Raw genomic sequence first — 13,916 nt, 5'->3', positions numbered from 1 at the left:
CAGGGGTGGGCGTCAGCCGGGCTGTGGCTGGGGTGTGCTGGTGCCTGAGGCAGGGAAGCCCGGTGGCGAGAGCTGCGGCACCGAGTGAAGGGCGAGTGGATTCCTTGGTGTATGGGAGGTTTCAGAGCCGCCCGGCGACTGTCCGCACGACGTGTGCCCGTGCTGAGGGACACACTCTTGAGAAGGTGGCAAGGCCTGGGGAGGAACGCTTCTTGCCTGGCTTTGTCACCGTGGGGAGGGGCGTCTGGGTGAGACCCAGGCATGGCCTGCCGGGAGGGACGCGGGAGGTAGGTGACGCACCTGGGCTTCTGGAGCTCTCCGCCCCCCCTTATTACCTGCCCCCATCTGGAGGTGACACTGTCAAGAGGCGTCCGGCAGGCTGCTCTTTTCTCGCCAGTGCCCCTGGCTCGTGTCCGCCCCACTGGCTGGCGCGGTGGCCCTCCCCAAGGGCCCTCGGGTTACTCCTCCCCTTCGGTGATACCCCTGAGGGTGTGGGAACGGCTGCCCTTCGGCGGTTCCCACACTGTCCACCCTTCTGTTATGGAGAGTCGTGGGGGACCCTGGACAGTTCTTGGTCCCATAGGTTGCAACTATCAGCGTTCGCCACATCGGAAAGTTAGAGTCCGGGAGACGTGCAGACCCGGCGGCGGCACGTTAGCTGTCAGGACGGTGATGCCATCCCACGTCACGGCCCTCCGGAGAGCTCCTGGTCCCTGGGGACACGGAGGCGGGGGGGGGGGGGGGCGGGGGGGGAGGGGAGGAGACCGTAGTGTTATCATGAGCATGGCTGTGACCCGCAGACCCAGCCAGGCCTCCTGGGCGTGACTCCCAGGCCCTCCGTCCTCGCTGGTGGCTCTGTGCACGCAAGTCTCCCCGGCTGGGGCCTGGGGGCAGCTTTTCCGGGCTCACGGCCGCGGCCAGATTGCGTCAGGAGAGCCCTGCAGCTCTTCTGTGGTCCCCAGTTAGCCTCCGGGTGTCACTACACATGCTCCTGGAAAGGGGTGGCCAGGCCTGCACCCCTAATTGTTTTGCTTCAGATAGCTGGATTTCTAGCGTTTGCTTCTTTACATTGTTGCTGGAAGCGAACTCAGAAGGTGAATTCCTGCCCTGCGGTTTCCGAGCTGGGCCCACCCGTGCGGGGCCCACCCGTGCCGTGCCGCAGGGCTGTTGCTTGGGAAAGGCACTTGGCCGAGGGCAGGGTTCTGAGCAGGGCTTGCCCTTGGGGATCTGCCTGTGGGCTCGTCCTGCGCATATTCAGAGTTGTGTCACTTTTGAGCTGGTTTCCCTTTTTGCTGGGTCAACGGCTGGGCCCTCTCCCCGGGGCTTGCGGAACCTCGCGCAGGAGCCCTGCAGAGCTGAGCTGGCTGCAGTCGCCAGGGCCTTCCCGGCAGCAGGTGCCCCTGGGCCCCGCCCGCCCAGCCCTGTCTCTCTTGTCTCTCCTGTCCCTCTGCGTGGCCCTCCTCGCCCTTGTTCCCATCCCAGCCTGAAAGGGCATGTTCCCAGCTGGCGCTGCGTGCGGGCCACGTGTACCCGTTGTCTTGCCCCCTCTCCTCCCGGGCCCTGTCTAGCTCCGGGTCACACGGGCTTGGTGGAGGGAGTCCACGGGGACCTGGAGCCCAGGGGCTGCTGTCGTGCCTGTCCTCACGTGCTCCGGGTGGCCTCTGATGCCGTGGATCAGTCTAGTGTTACAAGGACTTTGGTGATGGCTTCGAGGACACATCATTCTGGTGTCTTACGTGTCGCCCCTCCACGTGTCACGAGCCCGTGGTTTTCACTGTGTTTGCAGACTTGGGCAGCTGTCACCACGGCCCATTTTAGAGCCTGTTGTGTGCTGAAACGAGAGGTGCCGTAGCGGCCCCCTCCCCGAGCCCCCAGCCCCGGGTGGTCACCAGGCGACTTCCTGCCCCCAGGACCTCCCTTATTCTGGGTGTTTCACGTAACTGGAGTCGCACATGTGGCCTTTTGTATCTGGCTTCCCTCACCGGGCGTGAAGTACCCGAGTACCACGTGGCGGGTGCTGGTGCTTCGTCCCTTCCTCTGCCCGAGCCCCGTCCCCCTGTGGACTCAGCGTAGTCTGTTGATCCGTCCGTCAGCTGGTGGACGTTGGGGCAGTTTCCACATTTTGGCTGTTGCGGACGGTGCTGCTCTGAGCATTTCTGTGCCCCGTCCTCATTTCTCCCAGGCACATGCCTCGGAGGGGAACTGCTAGGTCCTTGGCGACTCTGTGCCCCACCTTTGGAGGCACTGCCCGCTACTGCCCAGCGTCTGCACGATTTTACCTTCTGTTAGACGCGTTCCGGTGTTCTGGTTGCTTCCCATCTTCCTGGCCTTGTCCTCTTTCTTTAAAGGGTTTTTCCTGGGCTGTGTGGACACCCCTGCTTTGGGCTCTCCTCCTCACCCCCACCTCCCAGCACCAGCTGCCTTTCTCTGGCCACACTCACCCCCTTGGGGATGGTCTGGACTCAGGCCTCGAAGGACCGTATCCGTGCAGATGCCCAGGGGGCAGGAAGGAGACCCAGGCCCAGGACTCGGCCCGTAGCGCAGTGGGAGCGGCTCAGTGACTCCTGCTGTGGCTTGGGAAAGCCCGGGGCTCAAGGCCGGTGCAGGGACGTGGTGGAGAGTTTCCCTCAAAGTGCCGGGCTGCCCGATGGGTCGTGCACCGTCTCTGCAGCCCCCGAACGCAGGCTGTGTGTGCTAGGTGCAGGGTGGGGGCTGGAGGGCAGGGCCTCCCAGCGGGCCCCCTGCATACTCTGCAGCTCCCGAGCCCCCCAGGAGAGCTCAAGGCTAGAGGTGGCTCAATACATGTGGGTATTGTTTGCATTGCTGCCTCTGACCTGAGGTCTCAGGTTACTTTCTCCCTAAGAATTTGGTCTGTTTGCCAACGTGGGGGCCTCTAGACGTGGACCCGTTCCCCCGGTGGTAGCATCCCACAGCACGGTGGTCCAGAGCCCGGAGTGGCTCTGGTGCTGCTGCTTCTGCTCCGGAAACCGCATCCGTGCCCCGTGTACCTCCTCTCACTCTGGACAAACGGCGTGTCGTGCCGGCCTTGGACGTGGTCTGGGACTGGGACTCGACTGCGTGCAGGCTGTGCAGGCCTCCCGTCCCTCCTGCCGACGGCTGGGTCTCATCGCTGTCCGGCAGCCTCTGAGCACGCGGTGTCCTCTGCCCACACGGGCGTGCTCAGCGTTTCCTGTCTCCGTCAGCTCTAGAGCTGCTGAGAGAGGCTTTCCACCACACGGGGAGGCACGTCTTCCATTCAAAGCGTTAAATATTTTGCGTGCTTTGAATCTAGTGAGGTGAGCGCTGCAGGTGGGCTTGCTGGGTGTTTGTACCGAGATGCATCTGCATCCACCACCTCTTGGCCTGGATGACCCGGAGACGTTACACTCGTGGGCCATCACCGGACAGGTCCCTGCATCACACACACTGTCATACGCAGACAAGGTGCCCTCCGCAGAGTGGGAGCAGGGATGGGGCTAGCGCTGCCCTGGGTCAGTCTCCGGCGGTCTGCAGGTTTTGAGGGGAAGAGGCCTGTCTGGGTGTGATTCCGTGACACGTTGGGTCCAGTTTGGAAGTTACAGAAGTTGGGCCCAGGCCTGCCTCCTGGCGGATCGCCCTTAGGGGAGCCACCTGTCTGACCTGGGTGGGGGGCGATGAAGCAGCTGGAGGGGGGCTTGCTAAGGCACAGCGGAGTGCTGGTCCCTTGAGTGCTGACCATCTCCGAGTCAGCCCCTGCAGGTGGGGGCGTGGTGGACGGCAGGAGGGTCTCCTGTTGGGAGGCGGGCTGTGTCTAGGAACGGGGTCCAGCAGGTGGGGGGTCAGCACAGGGCCAGGAGGGCAGGGGACGTCTGGGCAGTGTGTTGGTCACCATTTGTCAGTGTTTGTTGGGATGCAGCCCTGCTGCCCCCGTGCCTCCCGGGGCCCTTCCAACATGCGTGAGCTCGAGGAGGGTGGTCGTGGGGGCTGGGGAAGAGAGGGGCAGAGATGTTCCTCAGCTGAACATAAAGTGCCTGGGACTTCTCTCTTCTGTTGCTGCCTCATTAATTAGGGCGTTTGGAATTGTCCAGCCTCGACCTGCTCCCTAGACACGCGGGGTGGCAGCTGGCCTACCGGCTCGAGGCCTCGGTCCCCTTCCCAGGGCCCCCTACTCTGTGTGTGTTGGAACCTGAGAGGTGTCCCGATACGGAGGACTTCCGTAGGGCAGGTGCAGAGCTGGTCTGGGTGCCGGCGTGGGCGGTGGGTGAGCGCACACAGTCGTGTGCGTCCTGACGGAGCCACCGATGGGGAAGCCTTTGGGGTTTGACCTTAAGCCATGGATGAGGCTAGAGCAGCGGCGCGTCCAGCTGCAGTGAAAATGGAGCCAGTGTGAAAGGGGCCTTTTCAGTGGGTGAGGACGTTAGTCCAGGAACATGACTGTGTGATGGTTGCGCCAACCTGGGGCAGGGGTTGGGGCGGCCTGCTGTGGGTGCAGACGGGCCGGGCTGCACGCGCGGGGCTGTGTTTAGGGCCTGCCCCTCGCAGGCTCTGCTCCCCGTGCCCGCCTCTGCCGGGCTCTGGCCGTGGGAATGGAGGGGGGGCCTGCACTGTTCACATCTGCAGTTTGGGCGCACGGGTGTGTTTTGGGAGACGGAAGAGGCCCTGGAGCATCCGCCTGGACCTGCCCCAAGCAGGCCGGGCCGGGTGGTGCTGTGTGCCGAGGCGCGCTGCCCACCCGTGGGTCCAGCGCCGGCGAGTGGCCCGACGACGTGGGAGCTGGTCCGGCCCCCGGGGGCGGCTCGGGGGTGCCCGGGGCTCTGCTGGGGGCTGCTCTTGCTGCCCTCACACAGCAGGGCTGTTCCGGGCTGACGATGTGCCCCGGCACATGGGGCAGGGGATGAGGTGACGAAGTTCCAGGGAAGCGCTCTGGGCTGGTCTTCCCTGGGGAATAGTCAGCCCCGCCCCAGGAGGGTGGCCTTGGGGTCACCTGTTACTTGAATCTTGACCCGCTGGGGGGTTGTTGTGGCCTCAGGCCCCTTGTCTTCTCCCTCCTGAGCTCTGACGGGGGCCTAGGGCCCTTCTTTGGGGTTCGGGCTTGGTTGGGACGCGGGGACTAGGGCCACACCCCCTCACCTGTTTGAGCCAAACGTGCTGGTGTGGGGGTGGCTTTCCCAGAGTTCCTGCCCTGACCGACCTGCCCCGAGGTGCATCCGCCTGCACCCCGGCCCGCCCCGCCTCTGGGCCCGAGCCTGGCCCCGGGCCTCCCATCGGGCCCTGCCCTCTCTCCGCTGCGTGCGCGGGAGCGGAGTCCAGGACTGCTTCCTGGAGGCGGGGGCCCCTCTTCCCCGTGGCGGAGTCCGGGCCTGGCTCTGGTTCAGCCTTGTGGGCCTGGGCTCAGGCACCTGCCGTCTCCACCCCCCTCCCAGGCCCCTGAGCCATCGCTGTTACCCTAGGACCCTGAGGTTTACGAGGGCGAGGGCGGCATGGCCCGGCCTGGGTCTCGGGGGAGGGATCCTGCCTCCGTGCGAGCGCGAGGCCACGTGGCGGAGTCCGCAGGGACACGGGGGACGGGAAGGTGTGGAGGCTGCAGTGTGCTGTTTATCACCCGCGCCAGGGCCATGCCGGCTCACCCTTGTTTGCTCGGTGCGTCAGGAGGCGGGCATGCCATCTGGCACGGGCCGCGGCGCCCGTGGAGGGGGGCAGCAGCCCTGGCTTCCTGGGGGGTGCTGGGGCTGCCGGCGATCCTGCCGCGCCTTCCTCCCAAGACCTCGTCCCCTCCTGCCCAGCCAAGGCGTCCTTACCGCGTCCAGGGCTGAGCAGCGCCGGGGACGCCGGGTTGGTCCATCGCGGTCCCCTGGACGCAGGCTCCTGTGTCGGGCTGTGGGGCGGCCTTGGGGTGGCTGCCCGGGCTCTAGCCCTCGGCCTGCGGGCTCCCTGCCAGGTGTCCGGGATGCGTGTAGCTGTCCCTTCACTCCCCACTCGCCTTCCCGACCCCCTTCCCCACCAAGCCCCCGTGGCAGGTCGGTCCTCCGTGGTCTGCACAGGGCGTGCTTCTGCAGCTGCTCTGTCCCCAGGGTCCCTTTGGCCTCCTGCTGCTTACCGTCCCTTCTGGGGACAGCGTGCTGTGACCAGCTCCGTGCCGTGCTGTCCCGCCCTCCCCCTTCCCCACCTGAATCCCTCAGCTTTGTGCTTTCGTGCGCACGTGGCTGTCGTCACCGTCTGTGGTGTTGAGGGGTGTGGGCCTCAGGACAGCCGCTGCGGGGTGGGATTTGGGGTTCTTCTGGGGGGGGTGGAGGGCGGAGCAGTCAGGGCTGGAGGGAATCGGAAGGTGGCCGGACCCCGGGCGTGTCAAGGCCAGGTGGTGCCCTCCAGGGCTGTGGGAGTGTGGTGGGGCCCCTGCGGGCGCGGTGACAAGGCTCTGGGCGCCAGCCTGTCCTCTCTGCGCTTTTGTTGAGGGACAGTTGTGTGTCGCACGGCTCACCCCGCGCAAGCGTGCGGCTCAGTGACTTAGGGCAGCGCTGACAGTTGTGTGACTCTCCCCACGCTCATTTTACAGCAGGTGCCCCCTGCCCACGGCAGCCCTCGGTGCCACGGCTCTGCGTCCTGTCTCCAGAACTTCGCCCCCAGCACCCACCTTGTGTGGTGGAACCGCACGGCCTGTGGTCCTTGGGCCTGGCATCGGTGTCCTGCCCGCGTAGCTGTTTGTCTCAGCAGTTCTGTGCCTTCTTAGGGTCAAGTGGGTTCCGGAAGGTGTGCGCCCTGCAGCGTGTCCGCTCCCCGGTTGATGGATGTGATGTAGTTTCTGATTTGAGCTGCGTGAGCGATCGTCTCCGCCTCTGGTCGCGTGGTCAGCGGACACTGGTTTTGTGGGCAGTGCCCACCTGTTCCAAGCAGCTGCACCATTCCACGTGCCCTGGCCGCGTGGGGCCGAGGCTCTCCGTGTGGGTCGGCCACTGCAGGTGTGGTGGAGATGGCCTGTGCACTTTCTGGCCCCTGGCTTTAAAAATAGGCGGCTGCAGTGGTCTTGTGGGTACCGTGATTATGATGGTAATGGTACTCGGCAGGCTGTTGACTGGGAGCGGCTCCTCTGGGGCTCTTGCACTTCTGCTCACCCCCTTGGGGCAGGCACACCGGATGCTGGGACCTCCCTAGAGGGGCCCAGTTTGCCTGGATGGCAGGTACCTGTGATAGCGTCGTGCCCTCCAGTGTAGTTATGCAGGTGAGGCAGGGGCAAGGACAGGTGCACTGGGGCTTGGCTCCTGGGACTTAGCCTCTGCCCCACAGCCTGCCCCCCCCCCCCCCCCCCGCCATGGGGATGGAGCGGAGTCGTGGCTCAACAATCAGTCTGGTGGTATTAGTCTTGGGGAGCTGAGCAGCGGTGGCATCTGCAGCCTCCCCTCCACTGCCCGGGCATGGAGGACACCACCCGCAGTGAGGGGCAGGGAGTGCCTCTGGCAGGTGAGTTCCTGTCTCCCAGCCTCTGGGTGTCTGCCCCCCCCGCCCCCCGTGTACCTTTATCTCCTGGGGGTCTGGGATCTTTTATAGTCCTGCTGGTGAGGGGACGCTGTTCCACAGTGCACCCAGCTGGTCAGCAAGGACTCTCTCAGGTGGACGGTTCAGGGAGTCGGCAGCTGTTCCCAAAGTTGCACTAGAATGCTGGCCCGCGGGAGGGGCCTGGCCATCCTTGCGTGGGGACGCGCCCGCCCCGTGCTCAGGTCCCTGCGGCTCGTCTGCACCAGGATCCGCATGGGCCTGGAGCTTCCTTTGGCCACACTCGCACTAGTCCTGGGATTCTGCCTAGGCCCGCAGAGCAGATGGGGGGGGTGGTCCTGAGGACCCCTGTGGGAAGCAGCTGCCCGACCCCAGCTCTGAGCTGTCGGTGGCCCCAGAAGACGACCCGGTAGAGGGTTGGGCTCGGGTGAGCTCTGACTTGCTGGTGGAGCCTGAGCTGAGATTTGGGGTGAAGGGTCAGTGCTCTTAAAACCATGTTGAGGCCTCTTTGTGCAGAGCCCGGGGGGCCGCTGCACTGAGAGGTGCCCACGGAGGAGCTGAGTGGACAGAGCCGCCCGTCCCGGTTTGCCTTGGGTGCCCTCCAGACCCTCTTGGGGCCTGTACCAGTTCCGGGTCCAGGCTTCGTTGGGGTGCACCGGCGGGCGCTGGCTTCGTCCGCTTCAGCGGGTGGTAGCCCAGCACCTGCGTGCAGAGCATGCTCCTCGTTTGTTGAGTTGTGATTTGGGGTGATTTGGGATTATGTCAAGATGGAGTCATTCTGTTAAGAATGACATGTGTCCAAGTGGCAGACAGATCTGTGGGGACGCCTGTTTTGCTTTTTTCTCCTTCATCACTTACGGTTTTTCAGATCTTTTGCAACTTCCTGTTTTTGCTGTAACGCCGTCACCGCCCTCAGCGCTGCATTGAGGCAGCTCGCGCCGTGCACGCTGTCCAGGTGGGAGGGGGTCGTGCTTGCTGATGCTGTGAGCAGAGTGTGCAGAGTGGCAGGAACTGACCAACCGGGGCCACCAAGGCCGGGCCCCAGTGGCCGATCCGAGGACTGGCCAGGACGGTCACTGGGCCAGGTGGGGTCTTGCTGAAGTTTCTGAAGCCCCTGGGCCCTGTCCGCCCAGGCGCTTGGTGCTATTGGAGAGGAGCTCTGGGGCCAGGAGGTCTGGGCTCCCGGTTGTGGGTGGTTCTGCTGAATTGCCCCGGTTCAGCCTCAGCTGGGCTTGCAGGTGTGTGGGCGATGAGGGCCCAGAGAGCTCATTTTTAGGGGCTGTTACTAGCGTGGTTCCGGTGGCCTTGGGCTTAGTGAGTGTCTCCCCAGAGCTGGGCCCTTGTCCAGGGGCTGGAACCTTGGCAGGGAGCACCAGGGAGCACCCCGGCTCCCCCACACCAGTGCTCCCAGCAGTACACTCGCCCTGCCTGCCTCTGTGGGCAGTTCCTTGAATTGGCTGGGCAGGTGGCTGAGCGCTGGAGGTCTTGGGGTCCCCCGGGGGCGGTCCCTGTGGCCCCGCGTGCTGCCTTCCCTGCCCCCATTTTCCACCCCTGTGGGAAGCAGCTACCATGTCTCATCTGAGGCATGAGGGACTGTAGGAGAAGAGGGCAGCAGGTGACGGGCCAGCAGAGAAGGGAGTGTCCTCGGGCTGAGGTGAGGAGGCCGGAGGGGGCCTGGGAGGGGGCCTGGGTTGGGGGAGGAGCATTTCAGGTTGGTGTGCTGGGGTGTGGGGTGCAGGGCCGCAGGAGCCAGCAGGCAGGAGCCAGGGTTCATCGTCTGTGGCACCCGCGCGTGGTCGAGGCCTCACTGCCCGAAGGGGGGCTCCCGCTCTGTCCTGCTGCGGGGACGCACAGCGCGCTCTCAGGGCCGAGGGGCCTCCTGCGAGGCAGCCCGGCTTGCGGCTCACACTCCAGGCCTCCAGCTGCCGGTGTGGCAGGAGGTGGACTCCAGGGGGCCTAGGATGCCCAGAAATACATGCCCTGGGCCCTGGGCCCACAGACCGCCTCTTGGGCGAATGGCTGGGGTCAGGACCTGAAGTCCGTGGGGCCTGGGAGCTGGCTGGAGAAGTGGGCAAGAGGTGGCCTCCAGGGCCACTGCCAAGCAGGAGCGGAGGCAGGAAATGGGGGGCCGAGCCCGCGTGGGAAGCCGTGCGGCTGGCGTGGGCGGTGTGGTCAGCAGGCCCGGCGGGGCCAGTGGATGGCGGAAGCCAGGCACTGTGGGCCGAGGGGTGGCATGGCTCGGAGGGCCTTTGAGCCCCTGCTCCTTCGGGCCACGGGGGCTGTGGCCAATGACCCCACTCCCGCGGCCAGCAAGGTGTGGGTGCACTGTCACCCCCAGGTGTGGCCTTGAGTCCGGGTACCCGGGCCATCGGGGCTGCCGCGCCCTGTTTGGGTTTTCACTGCTGATAAGTGAGTCAGTCCGGAAGGGGAAGGGGGGGTGCTCGGGGCGGGCTGGAGAGTGAGGCGGTGGCGAGGGTCGGTGCCCCGGGGGGGGGTGCCCCGAGGTCCTCACGGACGGGATGGCAGGTGGGAGGGCACCGAGGAGTGTGCTTCCCGTGTCTGTTCTCCGTGGCAGGAAAGTGTACGAGGGGCCTTAGAGATTTGGGTTCCGGGAGAAAGCTGCCGGCTGAGAGCCTGGGTACTTCTAGTTTTCTGTAATGAAAAAATCAGGTAGAGTGACCCAAAGGCTTCCTGCCACGCTTTGCGCAGACCCCGTGCGACGCTTTGAATCGCCTGACAAGCCAGCGGCACAGACCGACCAAAGAACGATTGCAGTGTTTTATGGGAATTGCTGCGTTAGGAATCTCCACTTGGGACGAGAAACAAAGTTTTACCATTTTTAAAAAATTTTTTTATTTATTTATGATAGGCACACAGTGAGAGAGAGAGGCAGAGACACAGGCAGAGGGAGAAGCAGGCTCCATGCACCGGGAGCCCGACGTGGGATTCGATCCCGGGTCTCCAGGATCGCGCACTGGGCCAAAGGCAGGCGCTAAACCGCTGCGCCACCCAGGGATCCCAAAGTTTTACCATTTTGTAAAAGTAAATCCCCCTGGCTCCGGCGGGGTTGCTTTCACGGAGTGAGTCCAGTTCCCAGGGCGGGGGAGCCGACGCGGGGTCTGTGCAGCGGGGGCGTCGGGGGCGTGTGCCGGGGTGCAGGGCACCGCGGAGGGAGCCCCGGCCAGCCCTGCCTTGTCGCACACAGGCCTCCTCCGGGTGCCGAAGTTACACGCAGGCGGGTCCTGGCCGCCGCGCACTCGTGGTCGGGGTCACCCTGCTCCCGGGACTCGCGCGGGGCCAGGCTGGGGCAGCCTCGCTGGTGCGCGGGACCCCGCATGGGATGAGTCTGCAGTCTCTTCTGGTTGGGTGGCAGGAGGCTTGGGCGGGGGGGTCGCTCCTGGCAGCACACGCGTCCTCAGCCGGGCACTGGCGGTGGGTGGCCCCCGTGGTCATGGAATCCTCAGAAACTCTTTAGTAGGAACGAGGGCCCTGGGTGCCGAAATCGGAGGAAATAGCCATTTGTACGTTTGGTGGAAGGCCAAGGAGGCTCTTCTTGCATGTCTGAGTTGGCGTGACCGTGAGTGGAGAGGGTCTCCGGGGCGCGGGCCCGGGCCTCCTGCCGTCTCGGGGCTCCTGGTGCAAGTGGACGCTGCGCCGCCGAGTGCCAGGAGTGCCCCGGCCTCACGGGACGGATGGCGACGCGCACGGGGGCAGCGTGTCCTGGCCTTTGTGCCTAGAGGGCACGTGGCCGCCGGGCAGGTCCCCCTGCGTCTTCCCTCAGGGCAGGCTCCCACCAGTCCTGGCACCCTGGCTGCGGCCATGCGTTGCAGTGCCCCGTGGTGGAGAGTGAGTCGCTCCAGCTGGCAGCGTGCGCGGCTGCGTTTACCGTGGCTCTTGTCACTGAAAAACGGAGACAGTTCAGCTGCCCCGAGACTCTCTCTTGCAGCGTGTAGTTCGGGGTCTACAAAGGTCACACAATCCTAGAGCGTGTTCGTCACCCCTACGAAATCCTGGTACCCATCAGCGGGTACCCCCAAATGCTGGAAACCACTTATCTCTCTGTGTTTATGAATTTGCCTCTTCTGGAGGTTTTCTAGAGAGAATCTGACAACACGTGTCTTTTTTGTGTGGCTTCAAGGCTTGTCCGCGCTGTGGGTGCATCAGGGCACCGTTCCTCCTCGGCTGCTGCTCCGCTGTGGGGCTGGACCGCCCCTGTCCCCTCCTCCGCTGGTGGGCACCTGGCTGTCCCTGGTAGTGTTGCCAGGAACGTTTGTGTGAATGTACGCTTCTGACTCGCCGGGCGTGGACCTAGGACTGCCCCCTGGGCCGTGTGGTAACAGGTTTACTGTCGTCCAGAGTGGCTGCTCCGTGTTGCCCCCCGCCCCCCGCACACGGGGGCCCCACGGTCTCCGTGTCTGCAAACGCGTGTCCATCTTTCTGATCCTGACTTCCCCGTTGCTGTGAAGTGGTTTTGATTTGCGTTGCCCGATGACTGGCGGCGTCGCCTGTCTGTCCGTCCGCTTCCTGGGTATCCGTAGGTCTACTTCGGACACATGTTCATTTACATCCTTTGCCTGCTAAACATTTTTTTCTTAAATTGTTGAGTTTTTCTTCATGTATTCTAGGTCCTGGGTTCTTATCAGATGCGAGGCCTGCAAATACTTTCTCCCGTTCTGTGTGTTGTCCTGTCTTGTTCCCGCTGGTGTCCTTGGAAGCACAGACGTCTGGAACTTTGGTGAAGGCCGCGTTATCTGTCTTGGGTTTCTTGTGCTTCAGGTTGTATCTGAGAAACCACTGCCCAACCCAACGTTACAGGGGGACTTACCCTGATCTTTTCCTCTAAGTCTGTACTTTCAGCTGTCGTCTGTTTCAAGTTAATTTTTATATTTATTTAAAATAAAAGATTTTATGTATTTATTCATGAGAGACGCAGAGAGAGAGGCAGAGACACAGGCGGAGGGAGAAGCAGGCTCCCTGTGGGGAGCCGGATGCGGGACTCGATCCAGGACCCTGGGATCACGCCCTGAGCCGCAGGCAGACGCTCACCCGCTGAGCCCTGAGGCGTCTCATATTTCAAGTTAATTTTTATATGTGGTGTGAGTTAAGGGTTCTTGTTTGTTCTTTTGCCCACGGACACTTGGCTGTCTCAGCACCATTTGTTGAAAAGACTGTTTTCTGCCACTGAATTGTCTTGGAGGAAATGAATTGAAATTTGTTGGAAATTAATTGGCCATAAAGATGCAGATTTCTCTTGGTTCTGTTCCCTTGACCTCTGCGTCTGCCCTCGTGGGGGGACCACACCGAGTTGGTGATGGTAGCCTTGTAGCAAGTGTTGAAATCAGGAAGCACGAGTCCTGCCCTTTGTTGGGCTTGGTTGCTCTGGGTGTCTTCCCCTTGCACGCGGATCCTGGGAGGAGCCTGTCCGGGGCCACCGAGGCGCCCGCGGGAGTGTCCGTAGGGATCGCTTTGGGAAGCGCGGCCCGTTAGCGTGGCGTCTTCAGTCCAAGGCCACAGGAGAGCCCTCTGTTTATTTAGGTCCTCTTCGGTGTCTGTCAGGGATGTTCTCTGGGTTTCAGTACGAGTCTGGCACTTGTTTTGTTTAATTTATCCCCCGTCTTTCTGCTGGTCTGTTTAGATTTTCTGTTTCTTTGGGTTTGGTTCTTGCTAGTTTGTGTCCTTCACGTGGGTTTCCAGCCTGGCCCGCGGCCCCCGTGGTCTGCCCGTAGTCCTTCTGGGTTCAGGCTGGCAGTGATGTTCCCCTTCCGTCCCACTTTAGCCACCTGAGTCTTCCCTGTGTGTCAGTCCAGCCAAAGGTTGTCAGTTCTGTTGATTTTTCTCAAAGGAGCAGCCTTTCGGTTTCATTGATTTTTCTCTGCTATTTTTCTGGTCTCAGTGTTGGCCGCGTTTAGAATTAAATCCCACAGAAACCTTTCTTGAAAAACACCTGGTGATAGAATCTCATTCTTTGCCTTCCACTTTGTGTTTGTGGTTGACACCGAGCCACTGTCCTGCTTTTCCCCGAGCAGAGACGGCATTTGTGAAGCAGGCCGACGTGGCCTTCTGAGTCACCTGTGCTGGGCACCCCGGTGGTGGCTTTTGGTCCTCGCTCCGGACGACTGCACTTCCCCTGTATGCCGGGCACCAGGGCCGGGAGACGTGGCCTTTAGGGCAGATGTGTTGACTTTCTTTGTTGCTTGATTAAAGGCAAACTGGGCACGAGTGAGCCTCCAGCCAGATGCTCCTCTGAGCACTGACGCCTCTGGGCACCGGTCTGCAGCTCTGAGAGCCAGAGGGCCGTGGCCACTAGCACCCTGGAGCCTGCGACTTCTGCTCCCGTGGGCTCCCTTCTCTCCCACCACTGGACTGACAGTAGGAAGAAGCAGGAAGTACCTAGAATAGTCTTCAGAAGTGGGGTTGGGAAGAAATGCCCTTTGGGACCTGTCCGCTTG

The 13,916-nt window shown here is 63.0% G+C and overlaps 1 protein-coding gene across 4 annotated transcripts in view; it reads left to right on the top strand.

Moving 5' to 3' along the window:
- Positions 1-13,916, top strand: part of INPP5A (inositol polyphosphate-5-phosphatase A) — a 161,724-nt gene that overhangs the window by 4,689 nt on the left and 143,119 nt on the right. The gene's annotated exons all lie outside the window — the stretch shown is intronic.

This window comes from Canis lupus, chromosome 29 (assembly GCF_048164855.1).
Source record: "Canis lupus baileyi chromosome 29, mCanLup2.hap1, whole genome shotgun sequence".
Classification (NCBI taxonomy): domain Eukaryota; kingdom Metazoa; phylum Chordata; class Mammalia; order Carnivora; family Canidae; genus Canis; species Canis lupus.
The sequence above is the reverse complement of the archived record's forward strand: the minus strand, read 5'-3'. Positions and strand labels throughout refer to the sequence as shown.